Raw genomic sequence first — 12,386 nt, 5'->3', positions numbered from 1 at the left:
TCTGCTAAGGATCCTACACCGCGCAGCGGTATTCCAAAACATGACGGACAAGCGTAGTGTAGGTAGTCTCCTTAGTAGATCTGCTACATTTCCTAAGTGTCCTGCCAATAAAGCGCAGTCTTTGGTTATCCTTCTCAACAACTTTTTCTGTGTGTTTCTTCCAATTTAAGTTATTAGTAATTGTAATTCCTAGGTATTTAGTTGAATTTACGGCATTTATATTTGACTAGTTTATCGTGTAATCGAGGTATATCGGATTCCTTTTAGCACTCGTGTGGATGACCTCACACTTTTCGTTATTTAGGTTCAATTGCCAAATTTCGCACCGTACATATATATTTTCTAAATAGTTTTGCAGTTTGTTTTGATCTTCTGATGACTTTACTGGTCGATAAACGATAGCGTCATCAGCAAACAACCTAAGACGGCTGCTCAGATTGTCTCCCAAATCGTTTATATAGGGCCTATAACACTACCTCGGGGAACGCCAGAAAACACTTTCGTTTTACTCGATGACTTTCTGTCAATTACTACGAACTGTGACCTCTCTGACAGGAAATAACAAATCCAGTCACATACCTGAGACGATATTCCATAGACACGCAATTTCACTTCAAGCAGCTTGTGAGGTACAGTGTCAAAAGCCATCCACAAAGCCAGAAATACGGAATCAATTTGAACTTCCTTGTCAATAGCACTCAACACTTCGTGCGAGTAAAGAGGTAGTTGTGTCTCACAAGAACGATGTTTTCTAAATCCGTTCAAATGGCTCTGAGCACTATGGGACTCAACTGCTGAGGTCATTAGTCCCCTAGAACTTAGAACTAGTTAAACCTAACTAACCTAAGGACATCCCAAACATCCATGCCCGAGGCAGGATTCGAACCTGCGACCGTAGCGGTCTTGCGGTTCCAGACTGCAGCGCCTTTAACCGCACGGCCACTTCGGCCGGCTCTAAATCCGTGTTGACTGTGTGTCAATATACGGTTTTCTTCGAGGTAATTCATAATGTTAGAACTCAATATATGTTCTAAAATCCTGTTGCATATCGACGTTGACTCCTACTACCTTTCGAGCGAGCTGGCGCAGTGGTTAGACACTGAACTCGCATTCGGGAGGATGACTGTTCAATCCCGCGTCCGGCCATCCTGATTTAGGTTTTCCGTGATTTCCCTCAATCACTCCAGGCAAATGCCGGGATGGTTCCTCTGAAAGGGCACGGCCAACTTCCTTCCCCATCCTTCCCTAATCCGATGAGACCGATGACCTCGCTGTCTGGTCTCCTTCCCCAAACAACCCAACCCATCCTACTACCTTTCTTGAATATTGGTATGACCTGTCCAACTTCCCAGTCTTTGGGTACGGATCTTACGTCGAGCGAACGGTTGTATATGATGGTTAAGTATGGAGCTATTGAATCAGCATACTCTCAAAGGAACCTACTTGGTATACAGTGTGGACCAGCAGACTTGCTTTTATTAAATGATTTGAATTGCTTCACTAACCCGAGGATATCCACTTCTACGTTACACCTGTTGGCAGCTGTTCTTGATTCGAATTCTTGAATATTGTCGCAGCAGAAGCTGAGTAGCACAGTCGCCGAGTGTAATGGTTATGGTACTACACTGTTGCATGGAAGGTCGTGAGTTCAAAACTCACTTGAACCGTAAAATTTTAATTTCTATATTCGGTTCGAGTACATTTTAGAAGTATCCACAAATGGCAAGAATCATTGTACTGGAATGTTCTGTAGTTGTACATATACCGTATGTTTTCTGGCCGGAGGCAGTTCGTTTCGCACTCTTGTATGTGCAAGTGCCGAATAAACCTTTAAGTGAAGTTAGTGTTCGTCATTCATTTACTTACACCTTCCTCTACGTGACAGTATTTATTTCGTCTTCTTTCGTGATGCCATTTCGGAAGGCTGTGTTTAGTAACTCTGTTTTGAAGGCACAGTCGTCGATAGTATCTCCATTGCTATCGCGCAGAGAAGGCACTGATTGTGTCTTGGCGCTAGCATACTTCACATACGACCAGAATCTCTTTGGATTTTCTGCCAGGTTTCGAGACAAACTTTCGTTGTGGAAACTGTTATAGGCGTCTCGCACTGAAGCCCGTGCTAAATTTCGAGCTTCTGTAGAAGAATGCCAATTTGGAAATTTTGCATCCTTTTAAATTTGGCGGGTTTTTGTTGAAAATGAAGTGCGTGCTCACTACAGCTCTTTTTTTACATTTTTGATTGAATTTACAATTACATGTGCAAATGAGCCTTCATATTGCTCTACATGCGTGTTGGATTTATCCCGTGCGTAATTGATGTGTTTGTTTGCAGGAGAGCGGCTACTTGCGAAGGACGAGTTAACCGGGAAGTGAGTACCCTTCAACGTACTTGTTTCTGCAAAAAGGTTGATTATCATTCACCTGACTAATCTTTCACTCAGTAGCAGATTGTGCGCTGTTTTGAAATTTCTTGGCAGTACCGGACCGAGATTCAAACCCAGAATCTTGTCGAACGCCAAGTTCTGTGTTAAGAGTCCCGTCCGACACACAGCTTTAATCTACCAGGAAGTTTCACCAGTGGCCTAATATATGGAATTTCATTTAGTAGCTAAAGTTTGAGTGTCTTGTGCGCGTCAGCATATTAAGAACAGGAGCATCGCATTACATTACTTGCAGTCTATCGATCTTTAGCTCGTAGAATGAAGTCCAGCACGTCTATTTTATTAAAGGGCAATACAGTGACGTGACTTTACACTACGAATGACTATTGTAGTACAAAGCTAATTATAAAATAAATTAAAAGATTTAAGTGTTCCAGTGAATGAATATAAGAGTTCAGTGGATTACGGGGAGTTGTCCTATGTAAGTTCTGTAATCCAGTCGTATTCGACAACATGTCTGATGTTGAGTCCAGCTTTTAACCTTCGTATATGCCTTTCTTTCCTGTACTAATGAGAAGCGGTTGCAGTCTTCCCAAAGTTATTCGGTCCTAAGTATTTATCAGGACATAAAATTTTGTTAAGAGGTCTCTGCAAATTGTCCTAAAGCTAGTACCAGATATAATGATTACAACACGCTTCTGTGTTTCGAGAATAATGCTCCTGCATGTTGCGTTTCACAAAAAAAAGTTACGTAACCCATAAGTGAATGGAAGTGAGCAAAATAAAGTTCCTTCATTTTTAAACCACCTGTAGCAGTAATATTGCGTAGTGCAAACTTAGCTGAATTGAGACGCTTTATTAATTTTCTGAGTGATATTAATTCTAATGTAAAATCAAAAACAGAAACAATGTCAGATTTAATTTTTGTATGTACAGAAACTTACAAAACCCGTCGGAACTTTATAGTACAAAGTGTACAGAAAGCCCACTCACCCGGATACATACCGTCAAAGAAATTCCAATCACAGTCTGAAGCAGAAAAGAGGAGTGATCGGAACGTTGGTGGAGCGGGCTAAAAGAATCTGTCAACCAGTGTAACTTTAGCTCCAAGCATTTAAAAACTGCCGACAGAAGAAAAGGCCACACTGTTAAACAGGTAAATAAAGCACTACGGCATAAAAGACCTGTTGTTATAATGAAATGAACCAACTATAGGAAAAGTTTTGCTCCCTTTCGTAAAAACAGTTACAGATCGCATCAGTGGAGTACTCAGACAGTATTAACGGTGTTTAAAGTAACAAGAAAGGTGCGTGAATCTTTCAACACAGCAAAGGACATACGCCTGCCTGTTGCCACAGCAGACGTATATAAAATTCCTTCCATATGCGGTCAGGTGGGCGTTCTAACTACGAAAAGAATCATAACACCCGCCTTAAGAAAAAAAAAGAGGAATTGTCGGCTCGGCAACACTGATAAATCAACAGTAGCGCCGGGACTGGGAACCACAAAAATCGTTTCTCCAATACTGTTGTTCAAAAAATAGTTCTGACCACTATGGGACTTATCATCTGAGGTCATCAGTCCCCTAAAACTTTGAACTACTTAAACCTAACTAACCTAAGGACATCACACAACACACATCCATGCCCGAGGCAGGATTCGAACCTGCGACCGTAGCAGTCGCGCGGTTCCGGACTGAAGCGCCTAGAACCGCTTGGCCACCGCGGCCGGCCATACTGTTGTTATGACAGGATCCAATCATAACTATGCTAGGATGTTTAGAGGCCATAGAAATTCAGAAGCACTAAAACAATTTAAACAGAAAAGGAGGATTGAAATTAGAGAAGTTGTGGGACTTGGCGCCGTTTGCTTTATTCAGCACTAACTCTTTCTCAATAAAAGCTACAGGAGACAAGCAGACACGACTCAGCTGTCTTAGGCAGCTGGCTGATGATGCCATGAACAGATCATTGCGTGGATACATGTAAACAGTTCGGCCTGTGTAGTTCGTTCCAGATTGTAACTCTTTTCTAAGTGGTTATAGCCTCTAATGTCTCCAGTCTTTAACATGCTCGGCAGAGAAATATGCCTAGGACCACGGTCTAATGCCCATAAAACAAAAATTGCCGTGTCCGGTTAACAATCAGAAAAAGATAATTTAGAATTCTTGGCAGATTTAACGCCAAATTCAAACAGTGCGTATAGACATGCACTGTGGTGATAAGTCATGGGATAGCTATATCTACACACAAAAATGGCGGTGGTATAGCATCCACGAGGGCTGCGCTTTGGCGGGGCTGTCATTTGTACGCAGGTCATTAATCTGAAAAGGTTTCCGACAGGATTAAGGCCGCACGACGGAAATTAACAGCCTTTGATTGTGGAACGCTAGTTGGCGGTAGATTGGTAGATGCATACGACATTGCATTTCGGAATTCGTTAGAGAATTCAGTATTCCATGATCCATAGTGTCATGCGTGTGCCGAGAATACCACTCTTCAGGCATTGCCTCTCACCACGCACAACGCAGTGACCGTCGACCTTCACTTAACGACCGAGAGCAGCGGCGTTTGCGTGAAGTTGAGAGTTGTCGGTGTTAACAGACAAGCAACACTGCGTGAAATAACCGCAGGAGTTAATGTGGGACGTACGACGAACGTATCCGTCTGGATAGTGCGGCGAAATTTGGCGTTAATGGATTAAGGCAGCACACGATCGACGCGAGTGCCTTTGCTAACAGCACGATATCGCCTGCAGCATCTCTCCTGGGCTCTTGATCATACCGGTTGGATCCTAGACGACATGATAACAGTGGTTTAGTCAGATGAGTCCCGATGTCAGTTGGTAAGAACTGATTGTAGGGTTAGAATGTGACGCAGACCCCACGAAGCCACGGACCCAAGTTGCCAACAAGGCACTGTGCAAGCTGGTGGTGGCTCCATAATGGTGTGAGCTCTGTTCACATGGAATGGACTGGGTCCTCTGATCCAACTGAATCGTTCACTGACTGGAGTTGCTTATGTTCGGCTACTTGGAGACCATTTGCAGCTATTCGTGGACTTCATGTTCCAAAACAACGATGGAATTTTTATGGGCGACAATAGGCCGTTCACATGTCGTGGGGCCGCAGTTGTTTGCGATTGGTTTGAAGAACATTCCGGACAGTTCAAGCGAATGATTTGGTCACCGAGGTTGCCCCACATGAGTGTCATCAAACATTTATGGGACGTAATATAGAGGTCAGTTCCTGCACAAAATTCTGTGCCAGCAAAACTTTCGCAGTTATGGACGGCTATAGGGCCAACATGGCTCAGTACATCTGCAGGAGACTTCTAACGACTTGTTGAGTCCATGCCTCATCGAGTTGGTGCACAACACCGGACAAGGAGGTCCGATGCGATTATTAGGAGGTATCCCATGACTTTTGTCACCTTAGTGTACTTAAATGGTGGTGGTGGTTGCTTGAGTTGGATAATGCTTCGTTTGAGCTGTTACAAACGATTAGGGTTTGGAAGGAAGGGAAGAGCTGCCGTTATTGAGGTTACTCCTCTAGAATATGACGTAGGAAGCCATCGAGCTAAACGCCTTTGTCTACCGGACAGTTCGCAGGTAGTGTCATATGCGTCTGAAATGGGAAATTAAAAATTGGTACAAAGAATACTGGAACATGAAATTCTAACTTTCCTTGAGCAGTCCTTTTACCATTGGGCTATCCGTAGAAATATGCTCAGCAAAATTAAAACTCTTCTTAACGGCTTGGGCGACTTCGTGTCGCCCATCTCATGGCTAGGAGATAATTTTTACTAAATTTCGTACTGGGTACTGTCTTTTGAACCATCGTCATTTGTCAAGCCCACGATCCCGCACCACTTTACTGTCATTGTAACGAACTGCTGACTATACACCACTTTCTGAACCAGTGTCAACTTTTTAACTAATTACATTTTAATGTTCGTTTGTCATCTAAGCTATCAAAGGTTTTGTCAGATTTAGCCCATGCTGTAGACATGGCGAAGGAGGTCTACTTTCTTAAAAACTCTTACCGAAAGGCCTCTAATGAAGCAGGTCGTTTAGGTTGTTCATTTTACCTTTGCACTATGTTGATTGCTTTTTGACTAACGGTCAGTGTTCATTGTCACTCTTCGCTAAAGTTTTATCCACCCACTACCCGTTCAGACTCCTGTATGTCAACTAACTTTATGAACCATTGGTGGTTTCTCTAGAATGTGACCCTTTTTAAGTCTTGTTTATGACCTGAGCTTATTTGATGCGTTAAGTCCGGAAAAAACTAAAAAGCATCCCCTGGCCCGTCATACATTCTCAATCTCACTCAATTTTTTACGTTGTGTTTCATACGCATTACCATATACTCTACTTTCGTGTGACACTACGGAGAGATTCAGCGTTCAAATGTCGTTATTAGTGAATATTATTATAACCGTAGGCTGTTGGCAACCACATTTCTCCCTGTGCTGGCCACGCACTAGTGATGAAAATTTCTCCCTTTGCAAGAACTGAACATTATACCTCACAGCCGAGCATCGCCGCTCTGTCTTGCATTTTCAGCGATGGCTTCACCGGTGAGCTTGAGTCTTAGAATGACTTTTAACTTTTACGATTTATCTTTCTCAAGCTTATCATTTACGTAAATGTCGAATGTTGTCATATGATAACATTCTCTGAAGTGGGTATTCTCCGAAATGTAGCTTCTGTATACTTCTTAGACTTCCGGTGAACATGCCTGACTTCCTTCAGTTTTCTTACTTCTAAAGTTTATCTATTATAATTGATACAGGTGTTAAAATAAGTGTCAGTTTTTCTGAGTACCCATGTCGTCCGGCCTACGCATATTTTGAACAGTCACTCGTTGCATAAGAGATTTATCGCGGTGTGCCGATTACTTCAGACTTTCAACATGATTCGTGCAAAGTTCACATCTGAAGATAATCTGTAATCAAATGGGTGTGCTAATTGAAAATTACGTATAGACTGAGTCGCGTGAAAGAAATGAGTTTTCGATGACATGACTTCGAGGTGTCGCATCGGTTTGAGAAACTGTGTATTTACTGGTACCGTTGGGTCCTCGTAAATACTTCAGTCAATTTCATGTTTTAAAGCTCTTACAAGTAAAACGGTACACTGCGGATTGAACCAGCCGCCAGTTTGCTATTTTGGTCTTGTCTTAACAATTTTTGGTTCGCAGTGTAGCTTTCACCGTAGTTCCAAGAAATGATAATAGCAGTAATTTGATGTGAAGCATTCAGGTGAAGTGGAGACTGGCAGCAGATAGAACCTTTTTTTTTTTTTTTCGATGAACGCGTGAATGATAGTAATACAAGCTGAGATGTTGTCAATACCTGCCTTTTCAAACTGTTTGTTTACTACAAAATAATTCAGTGACGTTAGTATTACTGATTGCGTCAGGGGCAAATGGGTGTCGCAGGTAAAACAAGATTTCCATCTATTAAAATCATGTACCCAGTATATCACCGAAGATCTCCAAATACTCTCATTTCAGTGAATTAGGTGCCCATTGGCGAGAGAGCGTGATGGTGATAAGCGATCTCTGTTGCCAGTGTTTAGGCTAAGAGCGAAGTTACGTCTTACAGCCGTAGTTATCAGACAGCGACACCTGTTGCTCGCAAGTAGCAAAGGTCAGGAGAAGCTTTAGATGAAGCGGGCAGCATGGATTGCTGTTCGACGGGAACATCACTTTTTCACCTAGGCAGAATCACTCCAGACGATAGAGTACAGCCATTGTCCATCCGCCCATAACTTTGCTAAACACAGTGACCATTCCTCTAAGGCAGTGGTTCCTAACCCGGGGGTAATTAACCCTGAACGTTACAGTGAAATTTTCTGAGGGATTAAAAAGAAAACGATTCGATTGTGTATCGGTCGGTTCGTAATACTGTAAAACATTTATTTTTAAATACAGTACTTGTATTAAGATGTGAACCTGTGTGGTGGAGGTTACAGCTTCTGTAAAGAATTGTGAACGTCGTCTCCGCATAGTCCACTCACTATACACATTCTTTGTACCTTGTATCGCGCATCTGTGGCGCTAAAATTGACACACATATGTCTCATACGCAAAAATATCTCATGAATACGCCATTTTCGAGTATTAAGTAGATCTCACAATGGATCAGAAATTGCTTGCGTGCGTATTTCCTTCGCAACTGACAGCACAACACAACAGTAACTACAAGTATACTACTGTACGGCTCACACATTATTATTGTTATTATTATTGTTATTATTATTATTAGTAGTAGTAGTAGTAGTAGTAGTAGAACTTCCTGAGAGATTAAAACTGTGTGCCGGACCGAGACTCGAACCCAGGACCTCTGCCTTTCGTGGGCAAGTGCTCTACCATCTGAGCTACCCAAGCACGACTCACGACCCGTGCCTAACAGCTTCAGTTCTGCCAGTACCTTTTCTCCTACCCTCCAAACTTCACAGAAGCTCTTCTGCGAACCTCGCAGAACTAGCACTCCTGGAAGAAAGGATATGGCGTAGACATGGCTTAGCCACAACCTGGGGGATGCTTCCAGAATGAGATTTTCACTCTCCAGTGGAGTGTGCGCTGATATGAAACTTCCTGCAGAGTGAAAATCTCATTCTGGAAACCTCCCCCAGGCTGTGGCTAAGCCATGTTTCCGCAATATCCTTTCTTCCAGGAGTGATAGTTCTGCAAGCTTCGCAGGAGAGCTTCTATGAAGTTTGGAAAGTAGGAGACGAGGTACTGGCAGAAGTAAAGCTGTGAGGACGGGGCGTGAGTCGTGGTTGGATAGCTCAGATGGTACAGCCCACGAAAGGTAAAGGTCCTGAGTTCGAGTCTTGGTCCGGCACACAGTTTTAATCTGCCAGGAAGTTTCATATCAACGCACACTCCGCTGGAGAGTGAAAATCTCATTCTAGTAGCAGCAGCAGCAGTGGTCGGAAATAAAGCATTTGCAGTCTGAAGTCTCCCAATTTCTGCCAGATCAGAAGTAAGGAGTATAGCAATCATATAATTTACAAACAGCATCTTTAGCGCACACATTTTAAATTGGTTGATTTTAACTGACGATGCTAGCTTGTGTGTGAAGCACGTGTCGATAAGGAGAAGAGGGCTGCAGAGAAATCAGTTTCTGCAACAAGCCTCTACTCTCAATATGGATAGTTAGCTTCCTTTTCTGAGGAGTCGTCGTAGGTACCACTCGAGATTCACTGACAGTTGCTTCATCATTCTCCAAAAAAAAGATGTTAGAACAAGTTTGTGGTTTAATTAGACATGTACAAACTGTTAATATCATATATCTTTCATCATTTTAAAAATAAACTTTTCCGAAGAAAATTCTTTTTCTTTCTAAAATTTAAGTGCTAACACTGATGGTGGCGGGTGGAGAGGGATCGATGGAGCGGGGGGTACTAGCTAATATCGATCGGATTGCACTCTGGGGCGATGGTCTAAGTAAGGCTGGGAACCACTGCTCTAAGAGGATACACACTTAAGGGGAGGGGGGGAGGGGGACTGAACCGTATTAATGTATCGCGTTTACTTCCTTAAATGCTGCTCGTAGTCTAGACGGAGACTGTGAGCTGAGACAAGAAAATATAGCTCCTGCAGAAATCATGCATGTGTTGAAGCCGTCTTATCGTATTAAAACACATTACTTCACCAGTGCTCAAGCTTGGTTTTCCATCAGCGGCAAATACTCCGTCCGTTGAAACCTTAAGAGCCACGTGATTGTTGTTTACTCTCCTAATAAAGTAGTGATGGAACCGAAACCTTGTTTGGGCATGACTGTGTTGTACTATGCATTGTCGTATTGGAGCAGTTGTACACTAGCCTTCCTATAAATCGAGAAATTAATAATTAATTCAATATGGTATCCGAAACACAATTTAATAAATATTTTTCACTTGCGCAAAGCATTGTCAGAAGTAAGGCAGCTCGAGTAGAAAGCTACGAGGTAAACTGGATCTAAAAATACGATGTCTTTTTGTTACTATACGAATACTTTCAGTCCTCAGTTAGCCTTTTGAGTCACCTTTATAAACTGTTCGAACGTATGATTCTGAATAGAATCCTACCAGTAATAGACCTTCGCCTCATAGCCGAACAAGCAGGATTTCGACCAAATAGAAGCCGCACAGGGCAACTTCTGAATTTCACTCAGTTTATAGAGGATGGTTTTGAAACCCGTCAAGTAACGGGCGTGGTCTTCGTGGATCTCACAGCAGCGTACGATACTATCCATCATCGGTTACTCCATGCAAAACTATACAATAAGATCAACAACGCCCACCTCGTTAGACTACTCAGCACCCTCCTCTAAAACCGCAGGTTTTTTGTTGAATTTCAAGGATAACGCAGTCGCTGGAGAGCGCAGAAAAATGGTCTACCTCAGGGAAGCGTCTTGGCTCCACTTCTTTTCAACATCTATATCAACGACCAGCCATTGACCCCAGGCACAAGGAGATTCTTATATGCAGATGACATAGCCCTTGCTACACAGAGCTCATGCTTTGAAGGAGTGGAAAGAAACCTGACAACAGCACTTAGAACACTGTCAAGCTACTACAATCGGAACCAAGTCAGACCAAACCCTTCGAAGACACAAGTGTGTGCCTTCCATTTAAGGAACAGGGAAGCTAATCGTGAGCTACATATTGCATGGTCAGGCATCCAACTCCAGCATCATCACGCACCTAAATACTTGGGAGTCACTCTCGACAGAACTCTGACATTCAAAACTCACTGCAAGAACACCAAAATGAAAATCTCCGCTCGAAACAACCTAATTCGCAAACTAGCGGGGACACAGTGGGGATCACATCCACAAACTATTTGCAGTTCTGCAATGGCACTGTGCTTTTCTACTGCTGAATATGCTTCTCCAGTCTGGTACAGGTCATCTCATGCCAGACAAGTAGACATTGCTCTCAACGAAACTGCAGGTTGATCACAAGTTGCTTAAGACCTACCCCAACTGCCTGGCTAGAATAGCGCCACCATGGATACGCAGAACAATGGCTGCCAACAAGGGGAGACTGAAAGTGGAAGAGGACAGTGCCCATCCACTGCACGGGCATAATCCACCACAGCAAAGGCTGAGATGGCGAAAGAGCTTCCTGAGAACATCCGAGAAGCTCACCATTTGACCAGAGAAGGCAAGGCTGGAGTTATGGAAGAAGTCGACGCCTCACTTGCAGACGCCAGAAGCTGAAGAACTACCACCTGGGCACAACGAGAGCTGGCTGGTGTGGAAATCTTTAAACAGATTACGATCAGGAGTTGGACGATCCAGAGACAACCTGAAGAGATGGGGCTTCATAACAGAAGATACGTCCTGTGATTGTGGAGAAGAACAAACCACAAGCCACGTGCTCCAGTGTCTTTTGTGCCCTACATCCTGCACGAAGATTGATCTCGGGCAAGCCACTCCAAGCGCCTTGGAGGTTGCAAAGTACTGGGCACATGTAATATAAATACAATTTGTGTGTATGTATTTATTGATGTGTATGACAACTGTAAATTTGTATGTTTCTGATTCGAGAATAAAGTCCTCAGCTCGTACATTTGGCGTTAAGCACCAAACATGTTTAAAACACACACACACACATACAGGGGTAGGGGGGGGGGGGGGGGGGAGGCGCGAATGATGTTAAATACTGTGCACGTAAAGCGTTTATACAGTGTTTACCGTAGTAAAAAAACTAATCAATACTATTAACAAGTGTCCCTCTCCAGTTTTCTGCATACTTAGAGGAATTTGAGGGTCAGTACGCAGACCTTAGTTTCATAAATATTGTAATGCAGTGCGGTGAGATTGGAAAAACAAACAGAACTAATCGTTTTGCAAGATTTCATGATTTCAGAGTGCTGTTAAGTACGAAACACTTGAAGTTTATTAATACAATTCATCAGTAGCTCAGTGCGCAACGTAAGCGGATTGTAATTATGACGTCGCTTGTTCAACACTCGCTAGTAACATTTTTTTATAATTTTTTATT

The 12,386-nt window shown here is 42.9% G+C and overlaps 1 protein-coding gene across 2 annotated transcripts in view; it reads left to right on the top strand.

The window, feature by feature from the left end:
• Positions 1–12,386, top strand: part of LOC124544634 (putative fatty acyl-CoA reductase CG5065) — a 498,437-nt gene that overhangs the window by 259,360 nt on the left and 226,691 nt on the right. Inside the window, exon 2 of one of the 2 annotated variants that reach the window (XM_047123241.1) lies at positions 2,333–2,369. The exons of the other annotated variant lie outside the window; for it this stretch is intronic. The gene's annotated coding sequence lies outside the window, so the exon portion shown is untranslated. The remainder of the gene's footprint in view (positions 1–2,332; positions 2,370–12,386) is intronic. 2 annotated transcript variants of the gene reach the window in all.

This window comes from Schistocerca americana, chromosome 8 (assembly GCF_021461395.2).
Source record: "Schistocerca americana isolate TAMUIC-IGC-003095 chromosome 8, iqSchAmer2.1, whole genome shotgun sequence".
In the NCBI taxonomy this organism is placed as follows: domain Eukaryota; kingdom Metazoa; phylum Arthropoda; class Insecta; order Orthoptera; family Acrididae; genus Schistocerca; species Schistocerca americana.
Note: the sequence above shows the minus strand (reverse complement) of the source record. Positions and strands in the feature narration are given on the sequence as shown.